Source organism: Oncorhynchus tshawytscha, unplaced genomic scaffold (assembly GCF_018296145.1).
Source record: "Oncorhynchus tshawytscha isolate Ot180627B unplaced genomic scaffold, Otsh_v2.0 Un_contig_1091_pilon_pilon, whole genome shotgun sequence".
Taxonomy (NCBI): Eukaryota; Metazoa; Chordata; class Actinopteri; order Salmoniformes; family Salmonidae; genus Oncorhynchus; species Oncorhynchus tshawytscha.
The window spans coordinates 72,791-92,508 of record NW_024609533.1 but is presented as its reverse complement, the minus strand read 5'-3'; the positions used below and the strand labels follow the sequence as shown (position 1 = coordinate 92,508).

Below are 19,718 nucleotides of genomic sequence, written 5' to 3'. Positions count from 1 at the left end.
TCAGAATGAGTGAGCTAACTGTAAGTGGCTCTGGATAAGAGCATCTGCAAAATGACTAACATGTCAATGTAGAGAGACATGAAGAGAGTGTTGGATATTATGAGAGACGAGAGGAGGGTGTAGGATATGAAGAGAGACAAGAAGAGAGATGAGGAGAGTGTAGGATATGAAGAGAGACGAGAAGAGAGGGTAGGATATGTAGAGAGACAAGAAGAGAGGGTAGGATATGAAGAGAGACAAGAAGAGAGATGAGGAGAGTGTAGGATATGTAGAGAGACGAGAAGAGAGGGTAGGATATGTAGAGAGACGAGAAGAGAGGGTAGGTTATGTAGAGAGACGAGAAGAGAGGGTAGGATATGAAGAGAGACAAGAAGAGAGATGAGGAGAGTGTAGGATATGTAGAGAGACGAGAAGAGAGGGTAGGATGTGAAGAGAGACAAGAAGAGAGGTGAGGAGAGTGTAGGATATGTAGAGAGACGAGAAGAGAGGGTAGGTTATGTAGAGAGACGAGAAGAGAGGGTAGGATATGAAGAGAGACAAGAAGAGAGGGTAGGATATGTAGAGAAATGAGAAGAGAGTGTAGGATATGAAGAGAGATGAGAAGAGAGTGTAGGATATGTAGAGAGACGAGAATAGAGTGTAGGATATGAAGAGAGATGAGAAGAGAGGGTAGGATTTTGTGTCCATTTAGTGGAGCTGTATGGTCCAGGTACTGCTGCTCTCCTCTCCTCCCTCTCTCCCCTTTCTCATCCCTCTCTCCTCTCTCCTCTTTCTCATATCTCTCTCCTCTCCTCCTCTCCTCTCTCCTCCTCCTCCTCTCTCCTCCTCTCCTCTCTCCTCTCTCCTCTTTCTCATATCTCTCTCCTCTCTCCTCTCCTCCCTCCTCTCTCCTCTCCCTCCTCTCCCCCCTTTCTCATCCCTGTCTCCTCTTCTCCTCTCATCCTTCTCTCCTCCTCTCCTCCCTTTCTCCTCACCTCCTCTCATCCCTCTCTCCTCCTCTCATCCCTCTCTCCTCTCCTCACTCTCATCCCTCACCTCCTCTCATGCCTCCCTCCTCTCCTCCTCTCCTCCCTCACCTCCTCTCATGCCTCCCTCCTCTCTTCCTCTCATCCCTCACCTCCTCTCATGCCTCCCTCCTCTCATCCTCTCTCCTCCTCTCCTCACTCTCTCCTCTCCTCCCTCTCTCCTGAATCAGAATGAGTGAGCTAACTGTAAGTGGCTCTGGATAAGAGCGTCTGCTAAATGACTAACATGTCAATGTAGAGAGACATGAAGAGAGTGTTGGATATTATGAGAGACGAGAGGAGAGTGTAGGATATGAAGAGAGACAAGAAGAGAGATGAGGAGAGTGTAGGATATGAAGAGAGACGAGAAGAGAGGGTAGGATATGTAGAGAGACAAGAAGAGAGGGTAGGATATGAAGAGAGACAAGAAGAGAGATGAGGAGAGTGTAGGATATGTAGAGAGACGAGAAGAGAGGGTAGGATGTGAAGAGAGACAAGAAGAGAGGTGAGGAGAGTGTAGGATATGTAGAGAGACGAGAAGAGAGGGTAGGTTATGTAGAGAGACGAGAAGAGAGAGTAGGATGTGACGAGAGACAAGAAGAGAGATGAGGAGAGTGTAGGATATGTAGAGAGACGAGAAGAGAGGGTAGGTTATGTAGAGAGACGAGAAGAGAGGGTAGGATATGAAGAGAGACAAGAAGAGAGATGAGGAGAGTGTAGGATATGTAGAGAGACAAGAAGAGAGGGTAGGATGTGTAGAGAGACGAGAAGAGAGGGTAGGATATGTAGAGAAACGAGAAGAGAGTGTAGGATATGAAGAGACATGAGAAGAGAGTGTAGGATATGAAGAGACATGAGAAGAGAGTGTAGGATATGTAGAGAGACGAGAATAGAGTGTAGGATATGTAGAGAGACGAGAAGAGAGTGTAGGATATGAAGAGAGATGAGAAGAGAGGGTAGGATTTTGTGTCCATTTAGTGGATGGAGCTGTATGGTCCAGGTACTGCTGCTCTCCTCTCCTCCCTCTCTCCCCTTTCTCATCCCTCTCTCCTCTCTCCTCTTTCTCATATCTCTCTCCTCTCCTGCTCTCCTCTCTCCTCTCTCCTCCTCTCCTCTCTCCTCTTTCTCATATCTCTCTCCTCTCCTCCCTCCACTCTCCTCTCCCTCCTCTCTCCCCTTTCTCATCCCTGTCTCCTCTTCTCCTCTCATCCTTCTCTCCTCCCTTTCTCCTCACCTCCTCTCATCCCTCTCTCCTCCTCTCATCCTTCTCTCCTCTCCTCACTCTCATCCCTCACCTCCTCTCATGCCTCCCTCCTCTCCTCCCTCACCTCCTCTCATGCCCCCCTCCTCTCCTCCTCTCATCCTTCACCTCCTCTCATGCCTCCCTCCTCTCATCCCCTCTCCTCCTCTCCTCACTCGCTCCTCTCCTCCCTCTCTCCTGAATCAGATTGAGTGAGCTAACTGTAAGTGGCTCTGGATAAGAGCGTCTGCTAAATGACTAACATGTCAATGTAGAGAGACATGAAGAGAGTGTTGGATATTATGAGAGACGAGAGGAGAGTGTAGGATATGTAGAGAGACGAGAAGAGAGGGTAGGATATGTAGAGAGACGAGAAGAGAGGGTAGGATATGTAGAGAGACGAGAAGAGAGGGTAGGATATGAAGAAGGAGACAAGAAGAGAGATGAAGAGAGTGTAGGATATGAAGAGAGATGAGAAGAGAGTGTAGGATATGTAGAGAGATGAGAAGAGAGTGTAGGATATGAAGAGAGATGAGAAGAGAGGGTAGGATATGAAGAGAGATGAGAAGAGAGTGTAGGATATGAAGAGAGATGAGAAGAGAGGGTAGGATATGTAGAGAGATGAGAAGAGAGGGTAGGATATGTAGAGAGATGAGAAGAGAGGGTAGGATATGTAGAGAGATGAGAAGAGAGGGTAGGATATGTAGAGAGATGAGAAGAGAGGGTAGGATATGAAGAGAGATGAGAAGAGAGGGTAGGATATGTAGAGAGATGAGAAGAGAGGGTAGGATATGTAGAGAGATGAGAAGAGAGGGTAGGATATGAAGAGAGATGAGAAGAGAGGGTAGGATATGAAGAGAGATGAGAAGAGAGGGTAGGATATGAAGAGAGATGAGAAGAGAGGGTAGGATATGAAGAGAGATGAGAAGAGAGGGTAGGATATGAAGAGAGATGAGAAGAGAGGGTAGGATGAAGAGAGATGAGAGAGGGTAGGATTTTCAAGCAACAAGAGAAGAGAGGAGAAGAGAAGAGAAGGGGAGAGCCGAGCAGAGGAATGGAGAGGGAGAGGAAAGAGGGAGGAGAAGAGAGGAAGGAAAGGAGTGGAAAGGAAAGGAGAGGAAAGAGAGAGGAAAGGAAAAGGAGAGGTGAGCAGAGGAAAGGAGAGGAGAGGAGAGGTGAGCAGAGGAAAGGAGAGGAAAGAGGGAGGAGAGGAGAGGAGAGAGAGGAAAGGAAGGAGAGGAAAGAGAGGAAGGAGAGCAGAGGAAAGGAGAGGAGAGGAGAGGAGAGGAGGAGGAGAGGAGAGGAGAGGAGAGGAGAGGAGAGGAGAGAAGAGAAGAGAAGAGAAGAGGAGAGGAGAGGAGAGGAGAGGAGAGGAGAGGAGAGGAGAGGAGAGGAGAGGAGAGGAGAGGAGAGGAGAGGAGAGGAGAGAAGAGAAGAGGAGAGGAGAGGAGAGGAGAGGGAGAGGAGAGGAGAGGAGAGGAGAGAGGAGAGGAGAGGAGAGGAGAGGAGAGGAGAGGAGAGGAGAGGAGAGGAGAGGAAAGGAGAGGAGAGGAGAGAGAGAGGAAAGGAGAGGAGAGAAGAGAAGAGGAGAGAAGAGGAGAGGAGAGGAGAGGAGAGGAGAGGAGAGGAGAGGAGAGGAGAGGAGAGGAGAGGAAAGGAGAGGAGAGGAGAGGAGAGGAGAGGAGAGGAGAGGAGAGGGAGAGGAGAGGAGAGGAGAGGAGAGGAGAGGAGAGGAGAGGAGAGGAGAGGAGAGGAGAGGAGAGGAGAGGAGAGGAAAGGAGGGGAGAAGGAGAGGAGAGGAGAGGAAGGAGAGGAGAGGAGAGGAGAGAGGAGAGGAGAGGAGAGGAGAGGAGAGGAGAGGAGAGGAGAGGAGAGGAGAGGAGAGCAGATGAAAGGAGGGGAAAGGAAAGGAGAGGAGAGGAGAGGAGAGGAGAGGATGAAAGGAGGGGAGAGGAGAGGAGAGGAGAGCAGATGAAAGGAGGAGAGAGAGAGGAGAGGAGAGGAGAGGAGGGGAAAGGAAAGGAGAGGAGAGGAGAGGAGAGGAAAGGAGAGGAGAGGACCACAAACAGCGAGGCGTAGACAACACAGTGAAATGCTTACTTGCCAGTTCTCCTCTCTTGGACTTGGCTGAACAGAAGTGTAACAGTAGAGAAGACAGATGAAAAAACAGACAGAAATACATACAACCCTATTTACATACAGCCCTATTTACATATACCCTAGTTAAATATACCATATTTACATATACCCTATTTACATATAACCATATTTACATACAACCCTATTTACATACAACCCTATTTACATATACCCTAGTTAAATATACCCTATTTACATATACCCTATTTACATATAACCCTATTTACATATACCCTATTTACATACAACCCTATTTACATATAACCCTATTTACATACAGCCCTATTTACATACAACCCTATTTACATATAACCCTATTTACATATAACCCTATTTACATATAACCCTATTTACATATAACCCTATTTACATACAGCCCTATTTACATACAACCCTGTTTACCTATAACCCTATTTACATATACCCTAGTTAAATATACCCTATTTACATATAACCCTATTTACATATAACCCTATTTACATATAACCCTATTTACATATACCCTATTTACATATAACCCTATTTACATATAACCCTATTTACATATACCCTAGTTAAATATACCCTATTTACATATACCCTATTTACATACAACCCTGTTTACCTATAACCCTATTTATACACAACCCTATTTACATATACCCCATTTACACACAACCCTATTTACATACAACCCTATTTACATATACCCTATTTACATACAACCCAATTTACATATGCCCTATTTAACATATACCCTATTTACACACAACCCTATTTACATATACACTATTTACATATACCCTATTTACACACAACCCTATTTACACACAACCCTATTTACATACAACCCTATTTACATATACACTATTTACATATAACCATATTTACAAATAACCCTATTTACATATAACCATATTTACATATAACCCTATTTACATATAACCCTATTTACAAATAACCCTATTTACATATAACCCTATTTGCATATACCCAAATGTACATATAACCCTATTTACATATGCCCTAGTTACATATGCACTATTTACATATACCCCTATTTAAATATAACCCTATTTACATATGCACTATTTACATATGCCCCTATTTAAATATAACCCTATTTACATATAACCATATGTACATATACATGTATTTACATATACATTAATAACCACATATACAGTATAGAAATACAGGACTGGTTGAGGGAGGAGAGGACAGTGATATAGAAGGGTTAAATATGGTAGAGAGAGGAGAGGAGATGAAAGGAGAGTAGAGGAAAGGGCAGGAGAGGAGAGGAGAGGAGAGGAGAGGAGAGGAGGAGAGGAGGAGAGGAGAGGAGAGGAGAGGAGAGGAGAGGAGAGGAGAGGAGAGGAGAGGAGAGGAGAGGAGAGGAGAGGAGAGGAGAGGAGAGAGAGGAGAGGAGGAAAGGGCAGGAGAGGAGAGGAGAGGAGGAGGAGAGGAGAGGAGAGGAGAGGAGAGGAGAGGAGAGGAGAGCAGAGAGAGGAGAGGAGAGGAGAGAGGGAGGAGAGCAGAGGAGAGGAGGAAAGGAGAGGAGAGGAGAGGAGAGGAGAGGAGAGGAGAGGAGAGGAAAGCCGAGGAGAGGAGAGGAGAGCAGAAGAAAGCAGAGGAGAGGAGAGGAGAGTCCTACCATCTCCTATGATGGCCAGTATAGCCAGGTCCACCTGTCGTTTCCAGTGCGACCCTTTCTGCAGAGCGATGCCGTAGCCGGTGGTGGCGAAGATGTACCCGCTGCCGATGGTGACCAGCTTACAGCCATCGTCTCTGCCAGCAGCGTAGTTCAACACAGCAGCATCATAGATGAAGGCATCCAGTTTACTGTAACAAAAACACACAGAGGAACTATAAACTCAGTTTACTGTAACAAAAACACACAGAGGAACTATAAACTCAGTTTACTGTAACAAAAACACACAGAGGAACTATAAACTCAGTTTACTGTAACAAAAACACACAGAGGAACTATAAACTCAGTTTACTGTAACAAAAACACACAGAGGAACTATAAACTCAGTTTCCTGTAACAAAAACACACAGAGGAACTATAAACTCAGTTTACTGTAACAAAAACACACAGAGGAACTATAAACTCAGTTTACTGTAACAAAAACACACAGAGGAACTATAAACTCAGTTTACTGTAACAAAAACACACAGAGGAACTATAAACTCAGTTTCCTGTAACAAAAACACACAGAGGAACTTTAAACTCAGTTTCCTGTAACAAAAACTCACAGAGGAACTATAAACTCAGTTTACTGTAACAAAACACACAGACAAAATTCCCACCGTGAAGCATGGAGGAGGAGGTGTGATAGTGTGGGGGGGGGCTTTGCTGGTGAGACTGTCTGTGATTTATTTATTTAGAATTCAAGGCACACTTAACCAGCATGGCTACCACAGCATTCTGCAGCAATACGCCAACCTGTCTGGTTTGCACTTAGTGGAACTATCATTTGTTTTTCAACAGGACAATGACCCAACACACCTCCAGTCTGTGTAAGGACTACTTGACTAAGAAGGAGAGTGATGGTGTGCTGCATCAGATGACCTGGTCTCCACAATCTCGCGACCTCAACCCAAATGAGATGGTTTGGGATGAGTTGGACCGCAGAGTGGAAAAGCAGCCAACAAGTGCTCAGCATATGTGGGAACTCCTTCAAGACGGTTGGAAAAGCATTCCAGGTGAAGCTGGTTGAGAGAATGCCAAGAGTGTGCAAAGCTGTCAACAAGGCAAAGGATGGCTACATTGAATAATTAAAACTTAGATTAATACTTTTTTTGTTACTACATGATTCCATACGTGTTATTTCGTAGGTGTGTCCAAACTTTTGACTGGTACTGTAGGTTTCAGTGTGTTTCACTTCTTCTAGGGACTGTGTGTGTGTGTGTGTGTGTGTGTGTGTGTGTGTGTGTGTGTGTGTGTGTGTGTGTGTGTGTGTGTGTGTGTGTGTGTGTGTGTGTGTGTGTCCAGTAGGTTCACCTCTTCACGGTTGGAAACTACGAGAAATAAACAATTTAATTTAATTTCATAGTTTAAAAACATTCTACATTCTACATTCCAGGCTCCAAAGAACCATTGGAGCCTGGAACCCTAATGGACAAGGGATCTGAAAGACGGCAGAGAGCTGAAGAGATTTCACATCGACCTTGCTGCACTCTCTGAAACTCCACTGGCCGGTGAAGAGCACCTGTAGGAGAGGAAAGGCAGATAGACCCTTTTCTTGAAAGGAAAGCTGGCTGGTGAACCAAGGGTCCCTGGACTGGGGATCGGCTAATAACAATGAACTCATCGGCCACTTCGACAAACGCCTTATGACCATCCGTTTGGTGCTTTGTAAACAATCAAATGACTCCAACCCTTTGACTCGCAGGATGAAGTTAAACAGAGTTTACTCCGGTACTTCTGTATACTTTGTAGCTAATCGTTCTGAAAGTAGTGGGTCGCGAGCCAAAATTGCGTACTACGTCACATATGTGTCAGATATATCCACCAGGTCATTGCACTCGCTCGCTCTGCCGTGTGTGCGTCTTTGCTAGCTGTCACTCAAATGGCAAGGGGCTGAAGCTCATTGAAACATACTGGAACATAATCAAGTCCGCCATCCTCAACACCTGCAAGGACAACCTTGGCTATAAGACCAAAAAGAACCCCACGATTGTACGACCCAAAAGAACAAGGACCCCACCGACCGTAAGACCAAAAAGAATGACCCCACCAACAGTAAGACCCAAAAGAATGACCCCACCAACAGTAAGACCCAAAAGAATGACCCCACCAACAGTAAGACCAAGAAGGATGACCCCACCGACAGTAAGACCAAGAAGGATGACCCCACCGACAGTAAGACCAAGAAGGATGACCCCCAAGAAGGATGACCCCAGTAAGACCCAAAAGGATGACCCCACCGACAGTAAGACCCAAAATAATGACCCCACCAACAGTAAGACCCAAAAGGATGACCCCACCGACAGTAAGACCCAAAATAATGACCCCACCGACAGTAAGACCCAAAAAGGATGACCCCACCGACAGTAAGACCCAAAAGGATGACCCCACCGACAGTAAGACCTAAAAGGATGACCCCACCGACAGTAAGACCCAAAAGGATGACCCCACCGACAGTAAGACCCAAAAGGATGACCCCACCGACAGTAAGACCCAAAAGGATGACCCCACCGACAGTAAGACCCAAAATAATGACCCCCCACCAACAGTAAGACCCAAAAGGATGACCCCACCGACAGTAAGACCCAAAAGGATGACCCCACCGACAGTAAGACCCAAAATAATGACCCCACCAACAGTAAGACCCAAAAGGATGACCCTACCGACAGTAAGACCCAAAAGGATGACCCCACCAACCGTAAGACCCAAAAGGATGACCCTACCGACAGTAAGACCCAAAAGGATGACCCTACCAACAGTAAGACCCAAAAGGATGACCCCACCGATAGTAAGACCCAAAAGGATGCCCCCACCGACAGTAAGACCCAAAAGGATGACCCTACCAACAGTAAGACCCAAAAGGATGACCCCACCAACAGTAAGACCCAAAAGGATGACCCCACCGACAGTAAGACCCAAAAGGATGACCCGCCGACAGTAAGACCCAAAAGGATGACCCCACCGACAGTAAGACCCAAAAGGATGACCCTACCAACAGTAAGACCCAAAAGGATGACCCCACCAACAGTAAGACCCAAAAGGATGACCCCACCGACAGTAAGACCCAAAAGGATGACCCGCCGACAGTAAGACCCAAAAGGATGACCCCACCGACAGTAAGACCCAAAAGGATGACCCCACCGACAGTAAGACCCAAAATAATGACCCCACCAACAGTAAGACCCAAAAGGATGACCCCACCGACAGTAAGACCCAAAAGGATGACCCCACCAACAGTAAGACCAAGAAGGATGACCCCACCGTAAGACCAAGAAGGATGACCCCACCGACAGTAAGACCAAGAAGGATGACCCCACCGACAGTAAGACCAAGAAGGATGACCCCACCAACAGTAAGACCAAGAAGGATGACCCCACCAACAGTAAGACCCAAAAGGATGACCCCACCGACAGTAAGACCCAAAATAATGACCCCCACCAACAGTAAGACCCAAAAGGATGACCCCACCGACAGTAAGACCAAAAATAATGACCCCACCGACAGTAAGACCCAAAAGGATGACCCCACCGACAGTAAGACCCAAAAGGATGACCCCACCGACAGTAAGACCCAAAAGGATGACCCCACCGACAGTAAGACCTAAAAGGATGACCCCACCGACAGTAAGACCCAAAAGGATGACCCCACCGACCGTAAGACCCAAAAGGATGACCCCACCGACAGTAAGACCCAAAAGGATGACCCCACCGACAGTAAGACCCAAAATAATGACCCCACCAACAGTAAGACCCAAAAGGATGACCCCACCGACAGTAAGACCCAAAAGGATGACCCCACCGACAGTAAGACCCAAAATAATGACCCCACCAACAGTAAGACCCAAAAGGATGACCCTACCGACAGTAAGACCCAAAAGGATGACCCCACCGACCGTAAGACCCAAAAGGATGACCCCACCAGGCCGACAGTAAGACCCAAAAGGATGACCCTACCAACAGTAAGACCCAAAAGGATGACCCCACCGATAGTAAGACCCAAAAGGATGCCCCCACCGACAGTAAGACCCAAAAGGATGACCCTACCAACAGTAAGACCCAAAAGGATGACCCCACCAACAGTAAGACCCAAAAGGATGACCCCACCGACAGTAAGACCCAAAAGGATGACCCGCCGACAGTAAGACCCAAAAGGATGACCCCACCGACAGTAAGACCCAAAAGGATGACCCTACCAACAGTAAGACCCAAAAGGATGACCCCACCAACAGTAAGACCCAAAAGGATGACCCCACCGACAGTAAGACCCAAAAGGATGACCCGCCGACAGTAAGACCCAAAAGGATGACCCCACCGACAGTAAGACCCAAAAGGATGACCCCACCGACAGTAAGACCCAAAATAATGACCCCACCAACAGTAAGACCCAAAAGGATGACCCCACCGACAGTAAGCACTGACAGTAAGCCCCAAAAGGATGACCCTACCGATAGTAAGACCCAAAAGGATGACCCCACCGACCGTAAGACCCAAAAGGATGACCCTACCGACAGTAAGACCCAAAAGGATGACCCTACCAACAGTAAGACCCAAAAGGATGACCCCACCGACAGTAAGACCCAAAAGGATGACCCCGCCGACAGTAAGACCCAAAAGGATGACCCCACCGACAGTAAGCCCCCACCGACAGTAAGCCCCAAAAGGATGACCCTACCGACAGTAAGACCCAAAAGGATGACCCCACCGACAGTAAGACCCAAAAGGATGACCCCACCGACCGTAAGACCCAAAAGGATGACCCTACCGACAGTAAGACCCAAAAGGATGACCCTACCAACAGTAAGACCCAAAAGGATGACCCTACCGACAGTAAGACCCAAAAGGATGACCCTACCAACAGTAAGACCCAAAAGGATGACCCCACCGACCGTAAGACCCAAAAGGATGACCCTACCGACAGTAAGACCCAAAATAATGACCCCACCAACAGTAAGACCCTTGAGGAAGGGTCACCAACAGTGACTGTTGACACCCTGAGGAAGCTATAGGAAAAGGAATCTAGTTGATAACCCTTTAAATGGAGGCAAGGCATCCAATGGAACAGAGAGATTTCAGGAAAAAACAGCACTTCCTGGTTTGATTTTCCTCAGGTTTTCGCCTGCAATATCCGTTCTGTTATACTCACAGATAATATTTTGACCGTTTTGGAAACTTTAGAGTGTTTTCTATCCTAATCTGACAATTATATTAATATTCTAGTTTCTGGGCCTGATAATTAGGCAGTTTCAAATGGGTACCTTTTCTAGCCAAAAACGAAAAAACTGCCCCCTACACTCAAGAAGTAAAAAATGGGACAAAGCAGACTGTGGGAACTACATCTCCCTCCTGTCCACCACCAGGAAAACACTGGCCCTCATACTGGCCAACCGACTCCTTTCCCCCGTCAGAAGAAATCCTCCCAGAATCTCAGTGTGGCTTGTCCCCCAACCAGAGGACAGGATCTTCACAGCACGACAACTGCAGGAAAACACCAGGAGCAAAATGAACTACTGTACATTATAGACATCAGGTCTTTATAGACACAAGGCCTTCATAGACACCAGGCCTTCATAGACACCAGGCCTTCATAGACACCAGGCCTTCATAGACACCAGGCCTTCATAGACACAAGGCCTTTATAGACACACAGGCCTTCATAGACACAGGCCTTCATAGACACCAGGCCTTCATAGACACCAGGCCTTTATAGACACCAGGCCTTCATAGACACCAGGCCTTTATAGACACCAGGCCTTTATAGACACCAGGCCTTTATAGACACCAGGCCTTTATAGACACCAGGCCTTCATAGACACCAGGCCTTTATAGACACCAGGCCTTTATAGACACCAGGCCTTCATAGACACCAGGCCTTCATAGACACCAGGCCTTTATAGACACCAGGCCTTTATAGACACCAGGCCTTCATAGACACCAGGCCTTCATAGACACCAGGCCTTCATAGACACCAGGCCCTCATAGACACCAGGCCCTCATAGACACCAGGCCTTTATAGACACCAGGCCTTCATAGACACCAGGCCCTCATAGACACCAGGCCCTCATAGACACCAGGCCCTCATAGACACCAGGCCTTTATAGACACCAGGCCTTCATAGACACCAGGCCCTCATAGACACCAGGCCTTTATAGACACCAGGCCTTTATAGACACCAGGCCTTTATAGACACCAGGCCTTTATAGACACCAGGCCCTCATAGACACCAGGCCTTTATAGACACCAGGCCTTCATAGACACCAGGCCTTTATAGACACCAGGCCTTTATAGACACCAGGCCTTCATAGACACCAGGCCTTTATAGACACCAGGCCTTCATAGACACCAGGCCTTTATAGACACCAGGCCTTTATAGACACCAGGCCTTTATAGACACCAGGCCTTCATAGACACCAGGCCTTCATATACACCAGGCCTTTATAGACACCAGGCCTTCATAGACACCAGGCCTTCATAGACACCAGGCCTTTATAGACACCAGGCCTTTATAGACACCAGGCCTTTATAGACACCAGGCCTTCATAGACATCAGGCCCTCATAGACACCAGGCCTTTATAGACACCAGGCCTTTATAGACACCAGGCCTTTATAGACACCAGGCCTTTATAGACACCAGGCCTTCATAGACACCAGGCCTTTATAGACACCAGGCCTTTATAGACACCAGGCCTTCATAGACACCAGGCCTTCATAGACACCAGGCCTTTATAGACACCAGGCCTTTATAGACACCAGGCCTTCATAGACACCAGGCCTTTATAGACACCAGGCCTTTATAGACACCAGGCCTTCATAGACACCAGGCCTTTATAGACACCAGGCCTTTATAGACACCAGGCCTTTATAGACACCAGGCCTTTATAGACACCAGGCCATCATAGACACCAGGCCTTTATAGACACCAGGCCTTTATAGACACCAGGCCTTCATAGACACCAGGCCTTCATAGACACCAGGCCTTCATAGACACCAGGCCTTCATAGACACCAGGCCTTCATAGACACCAGGCCTTTATAGACACCATGCCTTCATAGACACCAGGCCTTTATAGACACCAGGCCTTTATAGACACCAGGCCTTTATAGACACCAGGCCTTTATAGACACCAGGCCTTTATAGACACCAGGCCTTTATAGACACCAGGCCCTCATAGACACCAGGCCTTTATAGACACCAGGCCTTCATAGACACCAGGCCCTCATAGACACCAGGCCTTTATAGACACCAGGCCCTCATAGACACCAGGCCTTTATAGACACCAGGCCTTTATAGACACCAGGCCTTCATAGCCTTTGACTCTGTGAACCATCGTGCCTCTGATTCTATCCTGACAAATTGACCATAACACCGGGACTGCTGCATGACGTCAGCTACGGTGCTCAGGAACAGTGGTGCTGAAACGGAACCCTTCAAGGTGGAAACACTGGAGTTAAAACAGGGACAACATCCTGTTTTCAATTTTCATCGCTGTCATTCCTCCAACTCAAAGGTGTAAATCTGCCTCAGTGAGTCCAAAATCCTGTACTGAACAGATGGCTGACTCTTCAACCTGAACAGATTCAAAGGCCGAGAGCATAAAACCACCAACACTTCCATTGTGGAGCTTCAGTGATTCAGATGATAACGCCGTCCCTGCCCACTGGGAAGAGGACCGTCAGATGATAACGATAAGGAAGAGGACCGTCAGATGATAACGCCGTCACTGCCCACTGGGAAGAGGACCGTCAGATGATAACTCCATCACTGCCCACTGGGAAGAGGACCGTCAGATGATAACGCCATCACTGCCCACTGGGAAGAGGACCGTCAGATGATAACGCCGTCACTGCCCACTGGGAAGAGGACCGTCAGATGATAACGCCGTCCCTGCCCACTGGGAAGAGGACCGTCAGATGATAACGATAAGGAAGAGTACCGTCAGATGATAACGCCGTCACTACCCACTGGGAAGAGGACCGTCAGATGATAACGATAAGGAAGAGGACCGTCAGATGATAACGCCATCACTGCCCACTGGGAAGAGGACCGTCAGATGATAATGATAAGGAAGAGGACCGTCAGATGATAACGCTGTCCCTGCCCACTGGGAAGAGGACCGTCAGATGATAACGCCGTCCCTGCCCACTGGGAAGAGGACGGTCAGATGATAACGATAAGGAAGAGGACCGTCAGATGATAACGCCGTCACCGCCCACTGGGAAGAGGACCGTCAGATGATAATGCCTTCCCTGCCCACTGGGAAGAGGACCGTCAGATGATAACGCCGTCACTACCCACTGGGAAGAGGACCGTCAGATGATAACGATAAGGAAGAGGACCGTCAGATGATAACGATAAGGAAGAGGACCGTCAGATGATAACGCCGTCACTACCCACTGGGAAGAGGACCGTCAGATGATAACGATAAGGAAGAGGACCGTCAGATGATAACGCCGTCAGTGCATCCTGGATGCTTCCACCAAGCCAAACATGTTCCTGGGTATGGTCCTAAACATAAAAATGACCCAAATCCTTCAAGTTTTAGTCATTTAGCAGACGCTCTTATCCAGATATATTTACAGTAGTGAGGGAATACAATTTTATATGTCTTTCATACTGGTCCCCGTGTGGGAATTGAACCGACAACCCTGGCATTTGCAAGGAAAACCTAAAGACTATCCCCTAAACACCACATAAACATCTCCAGCTGGGAGGACAACCTAAAGACTAGGGGATAGAGGTTAGGGGTCAGGGTGTGTGTCATACCCTGCTTTGAGGCTGACCAGTGCATCCTGCACTCCTCCTTGGTGATATTTCACCAGGTACTCGTGCATGTCGGGGTAATTCTTCCTGATGTTCCTCTCTGTTGAACCGTTAGGAACCGTCCCAAAACGGAATGGAGGGGAGTATGCATACGGGTTCTGGAACTAGAGAGGAGGGGGAGAGAGAGAAAGAGAGGTGTAGAGAGAGAGGTGTAGAGAGGGGGTAGAGAGCGAGAGGGGGAGAGAGCAAGCAAGAGGGGTAGAGAGAGGGGGGAGAGGGGGTAGAGAGGGGGGGAGAGAGCAAGAGAGAGGGGGAGGTAGCAAGAGAGGGAGAGAGGGTGTAGAGAGAGGGGGGAGTGGAGAGAGAGAGAGAAAGAGAGGGGTAGAGAGAGGGGTAGAGAGAGAGGGGGAGCGAGAGAGAGAGAGAGGGAGAAAGAGAGAGAGAGAGAGAGAGAGAGAAGAAGGGAGAGGGAAGGAGAGAGAGAGATATTAATATTAGCTTAATGAAATATGATTTGTCCAGCCAATAACAATGAGACCAATAAAAAGACAACACTAAAAGCAACTCATCATCAATGAGACCAGGTCAACTACATCTGTCTGACAGCATCATGTCAACTCATCATCAACGAGACCAGGTCAACTACATCTGTCTGACAGCATCATGTCTTTCTCCTGATACTAAATCTGTCTGCCAGCATCATGTCAACTCATCATCAACGAGACCAGGTCAACTACATCTGTCTGCCAGCATCATGTCAACTCATCATCAACGAGACCAGGTCAACTACATCTATCTGACAGCATCATGTCAACTCATCATCAACGAGACCAGGTCAACTACATCTGTCTGACAGCATCATGTCAACTCATCATCAACGAGACCAGGTCAACTAAATCTGTCTGGCAGCATCATGTCTTTCTCCTGATACTAAATCTGTCTGCCAGCATCATGTCTTTCTCCTAATACTAAATCTGTCTGCCAGCATCATATCTTTCTCCTGATACTAAATCTGTCTGCCAGCATCATGTCTTTCTCCTGATACTAAATCTGTCTGCCAGCATCATGTCTTTCTCCTGATACTAAATCTGTCTGCCAGCATCATGTCTTTCTCCTGATACTAAATCTGTCTGCCAGCATCATGTCTTTCTCCTGATACTAAATCTGTCTGCCAGAATCACGTCTTTTCTCCTGATACTAAATCTGTCTGCCAGCATCATGTCTTTCTCCTGATACTAAATCTGTCTGCCAGCATCATGTCTTTCTCCTGATACTAAATCTGTCTGCCAGAATCACGTCTTTCTCCTGATACTAAATCTGTCTGCCAGGATCATGTCTTTCTCCTGATACTAAATCTGTCTGGCAGCATCATGTCTTTCTCCTGATACTAAATCTGTCTGCCAGCATCATGTCTTTCTCCTGATACTAAATCTGTCTGCCAGCATCATGTCTTTCTCCTGATACTAAATCTGTCTGCCAGAATCACGTCTTTCTCCTGATACTAAATCTGTCTGCCAGGATCATGTCTTTCTCCTGATACTAAATCTGTCTGCCAGCATCATGTCTTTCTCCTGATACTAAATCTGTCTGCCAGAATCACGTCTTTTCTCCTGATACTAAATCTGTCTGCCAGGATCATGTCTTTCTCCTGATACTAAATCTGTCTGGCAGCATCATGTCTTTCTCCTGATACTTCTGTCTGTCTGGCTGCATCATGTCTTTCTCCTGATACTAAATCTGTCTGCCAGCATCATGTCTTTCTCCTGATACTAAATCTGTCTGCCAGAATCATGTCTTTCTCCTGATACTTCTGTCTCCTGGCTGTTGTTGATCCCTAGACCAGGCCAGACAGACTGACGATTGGCTGTGATTGGATAGCCAGACAGACTGACGCTTGGTTGTGATTTGATAGCCAGACAGATTAACACTTGGCTATGATTGGATAGCCAGACAGATTAACACTTGGCTATGATTGGTTAGCCAGACCGACTGACACTTGGCTGTGATTGGTTAGCCAGACAGACTGACAACATGTGACATGATGAATGAGGGAGAAGACTGCTGGACACAATACATATATGTGTGTGTGTGTGCGTGTGTCTGAGTGTGTCCGTGTGTGTGGTGTGTGTGTGTGTGTGTGTGTGTGTGTGTGTGTGTGTGTGTGTGTGTGTGTGTGTGTGTGTGTGTGTGTGTGTGTGTGTGTGTGTGTGTGTGTGTGTCTGAGTGTGTGTGTGTGTGTGTCTGAGTGTGTCCGTGTGTGTGTGTGTGTGTGTGTGTGCGTGTGTCTGAGTGTGTCCGTGTGTGTGTGTGTCTGTTTGTATCTGTGTGCGTTTGCGTGTGTATGAGCGTGTCAGTGTGTGTGTGTCAGTGTGTGTGTGTGTGTGTCCGTGAGTGTGTGTGTGTGTGTCTGTTTGTGTCTGTGTCTGTCTCTCTCTCTGTGTGTGTGTGTTACCTTGTTGTCAGACAGTCCCGTGACCTGGTCAACAAACTCCTCCTGGATCATGAAGGCAGCCAGGTTGGCTGTGTAAGAGGCCAGGAAGATGACGGCGAAGAAGGCCCAAACCGACACTATGAACTTACTGGTGGTGCCTTTAGGGTTCTGAACCGGGACCGAGTTGTTGAACACCAGACCCCACAGCAGCCACACCGCCTTCCCAACGGTGAACGACGGACCATGGGGGTCTGGAGGGAGGGAGGGGAGGGAGGGAGGGAGGGAGGGAGGGAGGGAGGGAGGGAGGGAGGGAGGGAGGGAGGGAGGGAGGGAGGGAGGGAGGGAGGGAGAGGAGGGAGGGAGAGAGGGAGGGATATACCTGGCATATAGCCTCATTACTACCTGGCACTCCTGTATATAGCCTCATTACTACCTGGTACTCCCTGTATATAACCTCATTACTACCTGGTACTCCTGTATATAACCTCATTACTAACTGGTACTCCTGTATATAACCTCATTACTAATACTGGTACTCCTGTGGTATATAACCTCATTACTACCTGGTACTACTGTATATAACCTCATTACTACCTGGTACTCCCTGTATATAACCTCATTACTACCTGGTACTCCTGTATATAGCCTCATTACTAACTTGTATGTAGCCTCATTACTACCTGGTACTCCTGGTATATAGCCTCATTACTACCTGATACTCTGTGTATATAAACTTCATTACAACCTGGTACTCCTGTATATAGCCTCATTACTACCTGGTATTCCCTGTATTTAACCTCATTACTACCTGGTACTCCTGTATATAACCTCATTACTACCTGGTATTCCCTGTATTTAACCTCATTACTACCTGGTAATCCTGGTATATAGCCTCATTACTACCTGGTACTCCCTGTATATAACCTCATTACTACCTGGAAATAATTTATATAACCTCATTACAACCTGGTACTCCTGTATACAGCCTCATTACTACTGGTTAGTACTGGTATATAACCTCATTACTACCTGATACTCCTGGTATATAGCCTCATTACTACCTGGTATTCCTGTATATAGCCTCATTACTACCTGGTACCCCTGTATAAGGCCTCATTACTACCTGGTACTCCTGTATTTAACCTCATTACTACCTGGTACTCCTGTATAAAACCTCATTACTACCTGGTACTACTGTTATACAGCCTCATGACTACCTAGTACCCCTGTATAAGGCCTCATTGCTACCTGGTACTACTGTATATAACCTCATTACTACCTGGTACTCCTGGTATATAGCCTCATTACTAACTGGTATTCCTGTATATAGCCTCATTACTACCTGGTATTCCTGTATATAGCCTCATTACTACCTGGTACCTGGCATTCCTGGTATTCCTGTATATAACCTCATTACTACCTGGTACTCCTGGTATATAGCCTCATTACTACCTTGTACTCCCTGCATATAACCACATTACTACCTGGTACTACTTTATATAACATCATTACTACCTTGTACTCCCTGCATATAACCACATTACTACTTGGTATTCCCTGTATATAGCCTCATTACTACCTGGTACTCCTGGTATATAGCCTCATTACTACCTGGAACTACTTTATATAACCTCATTATTACCTGGTACTACTGTATATAACATCATTACTACCTGGTACTCCTGTATACAGCCTCATTACTACCTGGTACTACGGTATATAACCTCATTACTACCCGATACTCCTGGTATATAGCCTCATTACTACCTGGTATTCCTGTATATAGCCTCTTACTACCTGGTATTCCTGTATATAGCATCATTACTACCTGGTACTACTGTATATAACCTAATTACTACCTGGTACTCCTGGTATATAGCCTCATTACTTCCTGGTTTTCCTGTATATAGCCTCATTACTACCTGGTACCCCTGTATAAGGCTCATTACTACCTGGTACCCCTGTATAAGGCCTCATTACTACCTGGTACTCCTGTATTTAACCTCATTACTACCTGGTACTCCTGTATAAAACCTCATTACTACCTGGTATTCCTGTATATAGCGTCATTACTACCTGGTATTCCTGTATAAGGCCTCATTACTACCTGGTACTCCCTGTATATAGCCTCATTACTACCTGGTACTCCTGTATATAGCCTCATTACTACCTGGCACTCCCTGTATATAACCTCATTACTACCTGGAACTCCTGTATATAGCCTCATTACTAACTTGTATATAACCTCATTACTACCTGGTACTCCTGGTATATAGCCTCATTACTACCTGGTACTCCCTGTATATAACCTCATTACTACCTGGTATTCCCTGTATATAACCTCATTACTGCCTGGTACTCCTGGTATATAGCCTCATTACTACCTGGAACTACTTTATATAACCTCATTACTACCTGGTACTACTGTATATAACCTCATTACTACCTGGTACTCCTGTATACAGCCTCATTAGT

The 19,718-nt window shown here is 46.8% G+C and overlaps 1 pseudogene; it reads right to left on the bottom strand.

Moving 5' to 3' along the window:
• The window catches only part of LOC121845040, a 112,790-nt pseudogene that overhangs the window by 21,670 nt on the left and 71,402 nt on the right, over nt 1-19,718 (bottom strand).